The sequence below is a fragment of the Pimephales promelas genome, chromosome 15 (genome assembly GCF_988280905.1).
Source record: "Pimephales promelas chromosome 15, fPimPro1.hap1.1, whole genome shotgun sequence".
Taxonomy (NCBI): Eukaryota; Metazoa; Chordata; class Actinopteri; order Cypriniformes; family Leuciscidae; genus Pimephales; species Pimephales promelas.
The window spans coordinates 9,669,057-9,683,702 of record NC_142783.1 but is presented as its reverse complement, the minus strand read 5'-3'; the positions used below and the strand labels follow the sequence as shown (position 1 = coordinate 9,683,702).

At 36.2% G+C, this 14,646-nt stretch overlaps 1 long non-coding RNA gene across 1 annotated transcript; it reads right to left on the bottom strand.

Annotated features, from left to right (window-relative positions):
* Window positions 1-3,495: 3,495 nt before the first annotated feature.
* LOC120492946 (uncharacterized) lies at window positions 3,496-8,500 on the bottom strand. Its single transcript, XR_016146593.1, has 4 exons — window positions 8,404-8,500; window positions 7,173-7,242; window positions 6,971-7,035; window positions 3,496-3,691 (listed from the first exon to the last, which is right to left on the bottom strand). It is a non-coding gene; the product is annotated as an uncharacterized LOC120492946 (long non-coding RNA).
* Window positions 8,501-14,646: the final 6,146 nt, after the last annotated feature.

Sequence of the window (14,646 nt, the reverse complement as noted above, 5' to 3'; positions counted from 1 at the left end):
TTACCTGGTGACCACGTCTTGGTCCACCAGAATTTATAGTTTACCCACCTCTTTTTTTTACCACTACACCTCTGCATACACCAATCGTCTGTACTCTGTACAGTGCTTCTTCAAGTTGATCACTGTACTGTATGCTTTCGAATCAGTACTGTGATGTCATACACCAATTGTTTGTACTCTGTACAGTGCTGCTTCAAGTCAAACAGATTAATAAAAACAATTTAAATTTTTAAACGCACGGAAAACGCACATGAGAAACTCCCGGTTTTGCATCAAAACGTGCGTCCTCGACGTGTTATCTCTGCTATTTAAACAATATTGTTTCTGTCTGCAGGTGTTTTATGCCTCAGAAGTGTTTTTGTAACAAGAAAAGAAAAACAACTCTCGGTTTCACGTTCACTGTTTGTTTGTTTTTTTTGTTTTTTTTCAGCACCTTGGACAGTCCCTAATCCCTTCGTTCGAGACACAGTAAGTAACACTTTACAATAAGGTTTCATACATTATTTATTTAAAAAAAATGCATAAACCACGAGTTTCTGACGCGCGTTTTCCATGACCACATAGTGCATGTTAAGAACACGCGTTTTTATGGCAAATCGCGCGTCCCGCATGCTTTTGACGGGACAGTGTGCAATCAGACGCCTGACCAGCATTTATTAATATTTTAGCTTGCCATATGCATGTGTTGCAGGCTGCAGCGTGCTCGATTGTCCAGCCGCGCATATATGCCGCAGCGACATGAAAACATCTCAACTTTTCAGAGAGTGCCGCAAGCGTACCGCAGGTCATGTGACAAAAAACAACCGATCAGCTTCGCCCTTTCCGTAACAACTTTGAAAGCTCGACAGAACAGCTGAGCTGTACAGTGCAGTTTTTATTTCTCATCTTCATAAATATAGCCTATCTAATAGTAAAGGCAAGCTAATACAAAATCTAGAAACCCGCGATTCTGGCCCACCTCGACTTAATCCAGGCCCACCCATCTGTCATTTTCTGCATCCGCCACTGGTTCAAACTGTCTGTTGGTGGTAGGACGTTCAGTATAATGGGCCCTAAGCTCTGGAATAAGCTGTCCCAGAGAAGACCTGTAAGACAGAACTTAAAACTAATTTGTTCACATTGTTTTACAACAGATTGGTTCCCCTTTCTGTTGCAATACTTTTTCAGTTATTATCTGCCATGCTTTATGTTTTCTGTTTGACTGTTTTTGCCTTGATTGCTGTACTTTGCTTGAACTTCTGTATTTTCTGTATTATCTGTCTATTTTGTAAAGTGTTCTTGGGTCCTTGAAAGGCGTTATTGTTACAGATCAGTCAGGCTCTCACACCAGCCAATCACAGCGCATTGAAAATTATTCAATATTTATTAAGATATTTACTGATACATTAGAAAACAGATGACAATAGAGTTGGAGCTCTGCTCATTATACCAGAAATAAATGTTATGTTAACTAAAAGAGTTAATGAAATCATGTCAGTGGATAAATGTTGGCCATTCTTTTAGCGCTTGATTGGGTTGAAAATCGTAAAAAAAACAAAAAAACAAAAAAACAAAGAGTTAATAGGATCTGGCAGATTAGTGCCCTAACCAGTTTCAAGAACATGCAGTCAGAAGCAAGACATTAGGATATTATGTTGGAAATAGCCCAAACTGTTTACAGGATCAATAAAGTCAGAGTAATAGTGAAATTTATCTGGATTCCAGCCCATATAGTCGGAAATTAATTGGCAGACAAATATGCAAAAAAATGCTCAAAAAAAAAAAAAGGTAGATACCCAGCAGGCACTGGACGTCAATATGACGTTATATTGACGTTGGACCCTAACGTTGGGTAGACGTTGCAATTTGATTGGATATGAAAATCGGGTTGACGTCAGAATCCAACGTTACTCTGACGTTGGGTTATGACGTCAACCCGATTTTGATATCCAATTAAAATGCAACGTCTGTCCAACGTTGGATATTGACGACAGACTGACGTTGGGTTATGACGTCAACCCGATTTTCATATCCAATCAAAATGCAACGTCTGTTCAACGTTGGATATTGACGACAGACTGACGTTGGGTTATGACGTTGGGTTATGACGTCAACCCGATTTTCATATCCAATCAAAATGCAACGTCTGTCCAACGTTGGATATTGACGACAGACTGACGTTGGGTTATGACGTCGGGTTATGACGTCAACCCGATTTTCATATCCAATCAAAATGCAACGTCTGTCCAACGTTGGATATTGACGACAGACTGACGTTGGGTTATGACGTTGGGTTATGACGTCAACCCGATTTTCATATCCAATCAAAATGCAACGTCTGTCCAACGTTGGATATTGACGACAGACTGACGTTGGGTTATGACGTTGGGTTATGACGTCAACCCGATTTTCATATCCAATTAAAATGCAACGTCTGTCCAACGTTGGATATTGACGACAGACTGACGTTGGGTTATGACGTCAACCTGATTTTCATTTCCAACCAAAATGCAACATCTGTCCAACGTTGGATGTTGACGACAGACTGACGTCGGGTTATGACGTTGGGTTATGACGTCAACCCGATTTTCATATCCAATCAAAATGCAACGTCTGTCCAACGTTGGATATTGACGACAGACTGACGTTGGGTTATGACGTCGGGTTATGACGTCAACCCGATTTTCATATCCAATTAAAATGCAACGTCTGTCCAACGTTGGATATTGACGACAGACTGACGTTGGGTTATGACGTCAACCTGATTTTCATTTCCAACCAAAATGCAACATCTGTCCAACTTTGGATGTTGACGACAGACTGACGTCGGGTTATGACGTCAACCCGATTTTCATATCCAATTAAAATGCAACGTCTGTCCAACTTTGGATATTGACGACAGACTGACGTTGGGTTATGAAGTCAACCCGATTTTCATTTTCAACCAAAATGCAACGTCTGTCCAACATTGGATGTTGACGTCAGTCTGACATTGGGTTTTTACATCAACCCGATTTCCATTTTCAACCAAATTGCAACGTCTGTCCAACATTGAAGATAAACGTCAGTCTGACGTTGAGTTACGTCAACCCGGTGTTGGGTAAACCTCCAACGTTGGACATTGCCTTTTGGTTTAAAATGAATCAGTTTTAAGTGTCAGACCCCAATGTTAAGCTAAACATCAAACTCACATGTTGGGCTGACGTCCAACCGTGGACAGACAATGAATTTTTGATGTCAGATATCTGTCAAAACACAACATTAAGCTGTCAAATTCCAACTTTAAAGAAATATATGGTAATTTTGTTGGCATGACATAAAACTACATGAAGTTTCATCAAAAGAAACTTCATGTAACAACAAGGTTCGAACAGAGGTCTAGATCCAATGCAAGACAACCCAAAAGTATTTAGCTTAAGACAAGAGCAAACAGAAAAGTAACTGTAATCCACAAATGATGTTTATTAGATAAATGACAAAGAAATTAAATGGATTATAAAATAACCTTTTATTTTATTCTTTTTTTTTTTTTTACATTATTTTAACAGAAGGTTTTCAACCATTTATACTTAACATTATTATCCTTATTCTAAAATCGTACAATTTTTTTTTCCTGCAACCTCCGCCCCTGCCTGTCTGGGGCATATTTTAAACATACGGCGACAGCCGCTCCAATGTTTGCCTCCGTCTCCTTTGAAGTCCTCTAGACACTCTGTAAGAAATATTTGAAAAATACAATTTATAGGGAATATAAGATATGATGCACTACATTAAGCATTAAAACATTGAATTCCAAACATTCTTAAAGCTAGGGTAGGACATTTCAGAGGGGCTAGCAATAGCAAGCTAGCTTGGAAAGCAATCGATATGATTCAGAGCATCTCAAAAGCCAAATAACCAAAGAGTTGGTGGAAGAGAGTGCAATGCTTTTAGATTAACTCGTGTCTCATTCACTGGTGAGACATTACAATAATAATGAATGTGAATAATGAAAAAAAAAGGTTAAAAAAAAAACATTTAGCAAAAATACAATTTCATAATTATTATTTTTTTTTTTTTAAATAAAACCCTTTTCAAATGTTGGTTCAAGAGAAATCGCTAATGTTTGGCTTCTATTCTCAATTTCTATGCATATATTGAACACGTTGATGACGTTTCACTTTGCAAACAAGTTGCGTAGAGGTATGCAAATATATATATTGACAAACAGGTAGGACATCCTATATATGTATATACAGTAGCTACCAGGATAGGAACACACTTTCAACAAGTTTTTGGAAAAAAAATTCTACCCTAGCTTTAAGGGCCATACACATGTAACATTCTTGCATGTACATGCTGTACTCATCAAAAGAGAGATATTTCTTTTGATGCTGTTCACAAATGGCGATCAGACATTCCAAGCAAAAATGTTAATCTTAAGCTAAATGAACATTTAAAAGACATCAGATTGAATGTAAAAACAACAGTTAGAGTAGGTGTGGGCATTCTTACCAAAATTTCATATCACAATCTTATAAGAAACAATCACGATACATGATCATAATCGTGATCTTACCAATTTTGAGATGCACTTGCACTATCAAGAAAATTAAGACTGGCAACGAACGATACATGTCTGATATGAATTGATATTTAAATAAATAATCTGCAAATGAATTAAAAACATCTATAAATTAAACATCCTTAACATCCTTATTTTAGATTGTAACTTCTTGATTCTGTAATTATATGCTATTACAGTATTTTTCACATATAAAGAAATTGTTTGAAAAAAATATGAATAAAAAGATAATGCAATCAACCTGGCACTCAGTAAGTTTGTGCGCACTAGGAACCACATTTTTTTTTTTTCAAATAAAGACAACGTGACACTCATTTTACATTTAGCACACAGTGTAAATGACATTAATATGGCAGAGGGCAACTGAATATAGCGCCAGCATAGTTTGAAATCAAAGGTTTAAAGTTTGTCGATCATGTGTCCCCAGTGAAGCTGAACTTATTCACACGGACTGACCGGGATTGAACGTCTATGTACACTTCAGAATATCTGACAGCTGGATTCGACAAAGTCTGCAAGGATTGTGAAATTAAATGTTTTTTTTTTAATATTCAAAGATTTGTTTAAATTATATAAATGCGTATATTTGCTGAATATGAGAAACTATTAATAGTGTTTGCCTGTTTGTTACTAATAATATAAAAGCAAAAACTATAATACTTTTTCTTATACAGTTTAATTTCTTTGTTCTATCCAACAACAGGTTATATCCAGTAACGTATTAGACAAAACTGTTAAACAGAGAGCATAAACTAATGAAGACGAAGAATAGGAGCGCTGTGTGCTCAGGGCCGCCCGTAAAATTAAAAGTCAGCTTCACTGGGGACACATGATCGTCAATATATATAGTTTGTCATATCTAGATGTCACACTGGTTCCACTGTCGGCCTGGTGTTGATTCCAAGGGTCAGGAAGGATTTAAACATATAGAAAAATCTAAATATTTAATATCACATTTGGATATTGCATATTGGAATGGTAAATTGAGTGTTTTAATTGAATCAGATGTACACAGTGTTCCTATTTTAACTGCAGGGGTTTGTTAATTTTAGACTAGTCAGTTATAGGTATGAGACGGCGAGGATATTTTCCCACCGGCTAATCAACGTGTGGACAACACCGGCAATACCGGTATCACTGGCGGGGCTTTTAAAAAGCTAATTTAAAGGCAAACGTAAACGTATTTGGATGCCTTGTTGTTTCTTGCGTTTCACCTGTATGTCTTGAATATAGCCTTCGAACGCATATTGCAGCCCCTTTTGCCTACTTTTATCGGACACTTTATTTGCTGCTTTATAAAAGTTTGATAACATTTCAGCAGGAAGAGCTGTTACAGCATAAGCCATGCAGAGTGCAGATGAAGTTTGACAGATGTAACAACAGTAACTTAGGGGGGCGGGGCTTAGCCAAAGGTGAATTGGTGCTAATTTGAAAACAAATGCACGGCCACACATGTCAAAGGGAGTTCTGTACATTTCTGTTCTGCTCAGTCCGTGCACGTTGACACGTGTGGCCGTGCACATGTTAGTTTCATTTTTAAATTACACAACAACAAAACAGTGCAATGATAAATTCACTTAAATAGGCGCTTTTACATTTCGCTGTGACACATTATTCCGCAGTCACCTTGTCAGTCAGCTCCTCACTCTTGTGATGAAAGAAACTGACTCATGTTGCTGATCTGTGTGTCGACTCTTGTTCGGCTCAAGATTTACGCGCTCGCCGATGATCGCATGGATATCGATGGTGCTCACATGTTCGCAACGTGTGAGAGGAATTACGAGCCAAGCCGAGCACTTCCCGATAATTTAAAAAAATGTTTAAAAAATTCGGGGAGTCTGCCTGTTTTTCACCAGTAGGGTTTATGCACACTTTTTTAAAAGGCAAATTTAAGGATTGTTAAGACCTGAAGAAATAAAAAAAATAAAAAATACCTTACATTAGGGGTGCGCAATATTGACAAAAATATGTCTCGATATTTTAATGATTGTGTTTTTGTGCTGGTACCATGGCTGGTTTAGGCCTGTTGTTGACAGCTGATTCACGAAGATATTCATATTTTTCATATTCTATGCAGTGGTCAGTTCACAGCAGTGACAGAAATTAATATTAAATAAGATTTGTGCAGGACAGTCGTGCCGTGTACCGGCTGTTTTGACGTGATTATCAAGATAACTGACTCCTGAAATGCAATATCTTACGACCTCCATTACGAGTGTCCGAACTATGCCTGCCTCAACACCGACTATCGTAGCAAGCCTAGTCGATTACTAAACCTCTGTTTAAATGACTTTAAAATTTGTCATCACACACATCTCTAATTAAACAGACAGACGGATGGATAGTCAACTTCATCAACTTGTCAGTGACAACATCCAGATAAAATAACACATGATTCTGCCAAGAACTGCTAATATAAAAACTTACTTCTCCATGATCCTTTTCCCATTGTCCTTTAAATGTATTTCTCCATCATTGGACAAGCTATTAATCTGAAATTAGAGGAACAGTATTTTAGTTTAAACACAAAAAAGGTTAACAGTGTATCCCCATGACGGTTGCAAGTCGCACGGGGATTGAAACACTGCACATTATAAAAATTGCATTATATATGACTGTATGTCCTTACCGGTATCTGCTTTTCCTCCAGGCAGTTGAGAGATTTATCAAGGACATTTCCTCAACTGTTGATGCCTGCCCTTATAAAACAAAAACATGAGATCATTATTTACAAAAACTTCTTTACAATCTTTAATTTCGGAGAACTGTGGTAACAATGCACATTGCACAGATAATCATGAGTTAATGTATGTCATATGTAATGTATTGACTATTAACTAATTGCAATAGGCTATGTCCTTTTGGTTTTGACTTCCACATTATTGTACTATGACATATTACTTAACAATTAGTAATATTTAAATAATGATACCCTTGCAAATCATAAGCTAATGATTAATTAAAGCCAACAACTGAAGTACATAGCTTTGACACATTGTGGTAATTTACACATTTATTTACACTGTTAATAAAATATATTATTCATGAATTAATACATTATGGCACATTTAATCAATTAATTAATATATTACTTAAAATATTAATATAGACGTTATTAGTTGCAGATGCAGTATAATTGTGTCATACATTGACTCGTGATTATCTGTGCATTAGTTAAGTAGTATGAATTAATGCTTAAGTGCACCCGTATTGTAAAGTGTTACCAAAAATAAAATGGTTAAGCAGGAAATAAAATAAAATAAATCACATTCGGACCACATGACATTTTTTAAGGCTACTGCCAATTCATCTAGATAAATAAACATTTAATCATATCATTATTAAGCTTATTTCTTTGTATTTTAAAATTGGCTGTCGAAAATCCTTATAACTTACATTGACGTCCCACAAGCACATTTTACAATAGTGATCTAGAATCCACGACAAATAAGGACAAGTAACGTTATAGCCACTATGTAAAAAAATATATACTGTGTAAGTTATATATTTTGCGTGTCATGTGAAGGGCTCTGTAAAATTAATATAAATTAATGCATTCACATGCTAGTCGTTTCCCGACTCCTCCAACAACAGCGGCCATACCCCCAGCGAACCGGACAGCCGGCGCACGTGCATTTCAGTCTGACAAATGTGCGCTGAGGGATCATTCCTATATCACTACTTGTACTAGTAGTTATTATATAAAAGTCACTTTTAACTACATCAACTAGGTAACTGTTACTTTGGTAGTTAAATAGTAGGCCAGGTAGAAATTCTCGCGCAGCCCAGTCCACATATAATAAAATAAAACTAATAAACACCAATATTTATTTATATTTTCGTTACCTCTGTTCACTCACCTTCCACAGCAGGTATATCCAGATGTTGAAAGTTGTGCAGGCCAGTGCCCGCGCAGACAGTATAATGGCTGCTGGAGTGGAGTGGAACGGGTGAGAGGTCTTCGTCTTTCCCACAAGATCGGGTAGAGCGGAGGAAATTGATGCCTAACTGTGATTGGTTAGGAATTAATTTCAAATTGATGCCTAACTGTGATTGGTTAGGGATTCATTTAAAATTTCTTGGGTTACCTGCAACATTCTAAAAACTGTTGCACACTTCAATAGGCTAAATTGATTTTATTATTATTGTTATTCATATTATTATCATTATTAAAAATAACTACTGCGTTTGTCTGACAGCTGCACTGTTAAGCACAACTTGATAAAGAAATTGGGTGCAATGTCTGTTTCTCATGGAATCCAAATGAAGGCCATATTTGTTATATACGCTATAACTAAAATTTCAGGTCCATGAGGTCCAACTCACCTGATAAGTAGCCCTAATTAAAAAGATAAAACTGTCAGGTTGTTGGACATATGCTATACAGATGATTACTCATACTGTTACCCTGTCACTGCCTGAATTCTGAATTCATTAGTCTCCAATAAACTGCTGTATTGTGACTTTGGAGATTTTGGAAACACTTTACAATAAGGTTCATTTATTAAACATTAGTTAATGTATTAACTAACATGAACTAACCATGAGCAATACATTTAAATCCAGTTGTTCATTGCTTGTTCATGTTAGTTCACAGTGCACTAACTAATGTTAACAAGATTTTAATAAAATATTAGTAAATGTTGAAATTAACATTAACAAAGATTAACAAATGCTGAAGAAGTATTTTTTATTCTTAGTTAATGTTAACTAATGTAGTTACTAATGAACCTTATTGTAAAGTGTTACCGAGATTTTGATTACCCAAATGCACAACTTATTTGCTGTTCCATAATGTAGATCATCCAATTTTGAACCATAAAGTCTTTCCCTCTTGTGAGAATGTAAATCTTGCCGGGAATGTGCTTCTCCAAATTGAATAAAGTGTACTGTATACACCTGCAAACAACATAATTTTGAGCATCAACCCAGCTGATTTTTTTTGTAAATATGCAAAATAACACAGGGTGGTTTATGATTCATTATTGTAGACATAAGAATAAACCATTAATAAATCCCAAACCAATGTGTGTTGGGCACACCTTCAGTCTTTCAGTTGCATGCTTCCAGGTAGTACTTCATTCATTTTTAGATCAGCACACTCCTGGTGAAGAGCTTGTTCTTCTGACAGGGAACACACTGGGTCAACTTGATCTATTACACTTGCATGAACAAGAAAATCTATGGATAATCCAAACTATCACCAATAAAGAGCAATGCTTACAGTAAGTTTGACGTTTAGGTCACAAAGACTTCAGTCTGAATTATTCATAAGTATGAAGTTAGTGTATTTTAGACATTGAATTTCTCTTACCCAAGAACACAACTGAAATCATACCAAATATGTGTAATGTTGATGTATCCTATTTAAGATGTATATGTACATTAGCATGCTGACATTTGTGTTTTGTTTAGTAGGCTAACCATGATGTGCAGTCAACAAAACAAAAACATCTAATAATGGAATGTTGTGTTGTCTAGATGTTAACATAGTGACATTGCTGGGTTTAGACCACCATACTGTACCTCATGACAATTTAGAAGTGAGATTGTGACCCAACAAAACATAGTATTTGACATCATTATGACGTTAGCTTGAAACGTTGGCTCAATGTTGGATTTTAGTTACTTTACAACTCAACCTAAAAATAACAAAAGAACAACGTCTAATGATGTTAGAATTTAACGTTATATGGACGTTACCATAATGACGTTGAAGAGACGTGGATTTTTGGTCACTATACCTCATGACTAAATGTCAGTATTTGACAACAATATGATGTTGGTTTGAGACGTTGGCTCAACATTGGATTTTAGTTACTTTACAACACAACCTTAAAATAATAAAAGATCAACGTCTAATGATGTTAGAATTTGACATTGTGTGGATGTTATGACGTTAAGGAGATGTTAGGTTGTGGTCACCATACATAACGACTAAATGTCAATGTTTGACTTAAATATGACATTGTCTGGAGATGTTGGTTTGATATTGTATTTTGGTTAGTTAAATCACAACCTAAAACCAACAAAATATTAACGTCTAATGATGTTAGAATTGACGTTATATGGACGTTACCATAATGACATCAAGATGGCGTTTGATTTTGGTCACCATACCTCACCACTAAATGTCAGTATTTGACGTCAATGTGATATTGGTTTGAAACATTGGCTCAACGTTGGATTTTAGTTACTTTACAACACAACCTAAAAATAACAAAAGTTCAACGTCTAATGATGTTAGAATTTGACATTGTGTTGAAGTTATCATTATGACGTTAAGGAGATTTTTAAGATTTTTAAGGTCACCATACCTAACGATTAAATGTCAATGTTTGACGTAAATATGACATTGTCTCAAGATGTTGGCTTGACGTTGTATTTTGGTTAGTTAATACCACAACCTAAAACCAATAAAATAACAACATCTAATGTTTTCAGAATTTGACATTGTGCGGACATCAACATTATGACGTCAACATGATGTTGGGGTTTGGTCACCACACATCACAAATAAATGTTTGTCATAGGACGTTGTGTTGAGACGTTGGCTTGATGTTGTATTTTGGTTAGTAAATACCACAACCTGAAACTAACAAAATATCAACGTCTAATGATGTTAGAATTTGACGTTGTGTGGACGATGCATTATCACGTTAAGAACATGTTGGGTTTTGGTCACCATACCTCACGACTAAATGTCAGTTTTTGACGTAAATATGACGTTCTCAGGAGACGTTGGCTTGACGTTGTAGTTTGGTTAGTTAATACCACAACCTGAAACCAACAAAATATCAACGTCTAATGATGTTAGAATTTGACGTTGTGTGGACGATGCATTATCACGTTAAGAACATGTTGGGTTTTGGTCACCATACCTCACGACTAAATGTCAGTTTTTGACGTAAATATGACGTTCTCAGGAGACGTTGGCTTAACGTTGTATTTTGGTTAGTTAATACCACAACCTGAAACCAATAAAATATCAACGTCTGTTAAAATTTGACGTTGTGTGGACGTTACTATTATGACGTTAAGAACATGTTGGGTTTTGGTCACCATACCTCACGACTAAATGTCAGTTTTTGACATAAATATGACTTTGTTAGGAGACGTTGGCATGACATTGTATTTTGGTTAGTTAATACCACAACCTGAAACCAACAAAATATCAACGTCTAATGATGTTAAAATTTGACGTTGTGTGGACGTTACCATTATGACGTTAAGAACATGTTGGGTTTTGGTCACCATACCTCACGACTAAATGTCAGTTTTTGACATAAATATGACTTTGTTAGGAGACGTTGGCATGACATTGTATTTTGGTTAGTTAATACCACAACCTGAAACCAACAAAATATCAACGTCTAATGATGTTAAAATTTGACGTTGTGTGGACGTTACCATTATGACGTTAAGAACATGTTGGGTTTTGGTCACCATACCTCACGACTAAATGTCAGTTTTTGACATAAATATGACTTTGTTAGGAGACGTTGGCATGACATTGTATTTTGGTTAGTTAATACCACAGCCTGAAACCAACAAAATATCAACGTCTAATGATGTTAAAATTTGACGTTGTGTGGACGTTACCATTATGACGTTAAGAACATGTTGGGTTTTGGTCACCATACGTCACGACTAAATGTCAGTTTTTGACGTAAATATGACGTTCTCAGGAGACGTTGGCTTGACGTTGTAGTTTGGTTAGTTAATACCACAACCTGAAACCAATAAAATATCAACGTCTGTTAAAATTTGACGTTGTGTGGACGTTACTATTATGACGTTAAGAACATGTTGGGTTTTGGTCACCATACCTCACGACTAAATGTCAGTTTTTGACATAAATATGACTTTGTTAGGAGACGTTGGCATGACATTGTATTTTGGTTAGTTAATACCACAACCTGAAACCAACAAAATATCAACGTCTAATGATGTTAAAATTTGACGTTGTGTGGACGTTACCATTATGACGTTAAGAACATGTTGGGTTTTGGTCACCATACCTCACGACTAAATGTCAGTTTTTGACATAAATATGACTTTGTTAGGAGACGTTGGCATGACATTGTATTTTGGTTAGTTAATACCACAGCCTGAAACCAACAAAATATCAACGTCTAATGATGTTAAAATTTGACGTTGTGTGGACGTTACCATTATGACGTTAAGAACATGTTGGGTTTTGGTCACCATACGTCACGACTAAATGTCAGTTTTTGACGTAAATATGACGTTCTCAGGAGACGTTGGCTTGACGTTGTAGTTTGGTTAGTTAATACCACAACCTGAAACCAATAAAATATCAACGTCTGTTAAAATTTGACGTTGTGTGGACGTTACTATTATGACGTTAAGAACATGTTGGGTTTTGGTCACCATACCTCACGACTAAATGTCAGTTTTTGACATAAATATGACTTTGTTAGGAGACGTTGGCATGACATTGTATTTTGGTTAGTTAATACCACAACCTGAAACCAACAAAATATCAACGTCTAATGATGTTAAAATTTGACGTTGTGTGGACGTTACCATTATGACGTTAAGAACATGTTGGGTTTTGGTCACCATACCTCACGACTAAATGTCAGTTTTTGACATAAATATGACTTTGTTAGGAGACGTTGGCATGACATTGTATTTTGGTTAGTTAACACCACAGCCTGAAACCAACAAAATATCAACGTCTAATGATGTTAAAATTTGACGTTGTGTGGACGTTACCATTATGACGTTAAGAACATGTTGGGTTTTGGTCACCATACGTCACGACTAAATGTCAGTTTTTGACGTAAATATGACGTTCTCAGGAGACGTTGGCTTGACGTTGTAGTTTGGTTAGTTAATACCACAACCTGAAACCAACAAAATATCAACGTCTAATGATGTTAGAATTTGACGTTGTGTGGACGATGCATTATCACGTTAAGAACATGTTGGGTTTTGGTCACCATACCTCACGACTAAATGTCAGTTTTTGACATAAATATGACTTTGTTAGGAGACGTTGGCATGACATTGTATTTTGGTTAGTTAATACCACAACCTGAAACCAACAAAATATCAACGTCTAATGATGTTAAAATTTGACGTTGTGTGGACGTTACCATTATGACGTTAAGAACATGTTGGGTTTTGGTCACCATACGTCACGACTAAATGTCAGTTTTTGACGTAAATATGACGTTCTCAGGAGACGTTGGCTTGACGTTGTATTTTGGTAAGTTAATACCACAACCTGAAACCAACAAAATATCAACGTCTAATGATGTTAGAATTTGACGTTGTGTGGACGTTACCATTATGACGTTAAGAACATGTTGGGTTTTGGTCACCATACCTCACGACTAAATGTCAGTTTTTGACGTAAATATGACGTTCTCAGGAGACGTTGGCTTGACGTTGTATTTTGGTAAGTTAATACCACAACCTGAAACCAACAAAATATCAACGTCTAATGATGTTAAAATTTGACGTTGTGTGGACGATGCATTATCAAGTTAAGAACATGTTGGGTTTTGGTCACCATACCTCACGACTAAATGTCAGTTTTTGACGTAAATATGATGTTCTCAGGAGACGTTGGCTTGACGTTGTATTTTGGTTAGTTAATACCACAACCTAACACCAACAAAATATCAACGTCTAATGATGTTAAAATTTGACGTTGTGTGGACGATGCATTATCACGTTAAGAACATGTTGGGTTTTGGTCACCATACCTCACGACTAAATGTCAGTTTTTGACGTAAATATGACGTTGTCAGGAGACGTTGGCATGACGTTGTATTTTGGTAAGTTAATACCACAACCTGAAACCAACAAAATATCAACGTCTAATGATGTTAAAATTTGACGTTATGTGGACGTTACCATTATGACGTTAAGAACATGTTGGGTTTTGGTCACCATACCTCACGACTAAATGTCAGTTTTTGACGTAAATATGACGTTCTCAGGAGACGTTGGCTTGACGTTGTATTTTGGTAAATTAATACCACAACCTGAAACCAACAAAATATCAACGTCTAATGATGTTAGAATTTGACGTTGTGTGGACGATGCATTATCACGTTAAGAACATG